Below are 1,299 nucleotides of genomic sequence, written 5' to 3'. Positions count from 1 at the left end.
TTCGGATGAGAAGTTGATGATGTACCTGGTCGAATGCTTCGCGGAAATCGAAAAAGATGACGTCTAGGGTATTATATTTCAAAAGAGTAGCTTTATAATTCGAGACAGATTGAACTAGAGAGGTGGTGCAGGATCTGTTGGAAAGAAAACCATGTTGAAGACTACTGAATTGATGGAGGAATTCCCATTTGATGCGATCACATACCAATCGTTCGAAAATTCGAGCGAATGGGTCAGTAAGCGAAATGGGGCGATAGTTTTCGGGCGATGAAGGAGAACCTTTTTTGGTATGGGAACGACTACTGCGTGTTTCCAAGAGTCGGGTACATGTGACGTGGAGAGTGAGTCAGAGAAGATAATCGATAAAGGCAGTGCTAGAGTGGTGGCGCATTTTTTAATGATAAAGTAATTGGCCGAATGGGGAGAATAGCCACAACGAGGCGGGAGTTTGAGAAGAAGCTTCTCAATTGTCCAGGGATCGAAGATTTCAAGGTCAGAGCCAGAAAAAGGAAGATGCTGATGACTTATTGGGGGAGAGATGGATGCGGTTGAAGTGAGATGATTATCACACTGATCTACTTTGCAGTTGTAATCCTTTGAAAGCCGTATATGTGTTTTTAAGCAATCTCGATAAACGTTGTCAAAAAAACTGCAAAAAAAACAGAACAAGAACATCAAAATAAATAGATTTCAACTTCAAGAGTTAATCTTTAGATGCGAAATGCTGTTTGAGAATCTTGATTTGTGTGATAATTCATCGTCAGACCCGACGAGGATGGCAGAAATTCAGGTTGCTCAGCCATTTGATAACATATTACGTAATGCTTATCAATTTATCACCTTTTGAATAAAAAAAGTTTGATCGTCCACCACAAAAATGAACAAAGTTGTGGTCTCTCGAATGGTATCGACTCCAAACTCACAAAAAATCATAAAATGGCTCGCCATCTGAACAGACCTTCATATAGGCCGCTAAATTTTGTGGTTGTTGTAGATAGCCGGTACTACTATTTAGCATAAGTTTCATCAGAATCCCTGCGTAACACTTGGGAGGCTTCCCGTGTAAGCTTAAATTGATCTAATATTAGCTTAATAATTCGAAATCACACAGTTATAATATAAAAATAGCGTTGTTCATGCAAAAACCGGCCTAAACTGAAATTTTGTTAAGTGAAGAATTTTTGTGGAAACAACGAAATTTTCATAGAAACATTCGGAAAACTTGTAAAATTTGATCAATCTTAACTTAGTCCACATTTTTCCACTTGGGCCCCCTATTCTCATGCCCCCCCCCCCTTT

The sequence above is a fragment of the Caenorhabditis briggsae genome (assembly GCF_000004555.2).
Source record: "Caenorhabditis briggsae complete genome, chrX, whole genome shotgun sequence".
Taxonomy (NCBI): domain Eukaryota; kingdom Metazoa; phylum Nematoda; class Chromadorea; order Rhabditida; family Rhabditidae; genus Caenorhabditis; species Caenorhabditis briggsae.
This window is presented reverse-complemented; position numbering follows the sequence as displayed.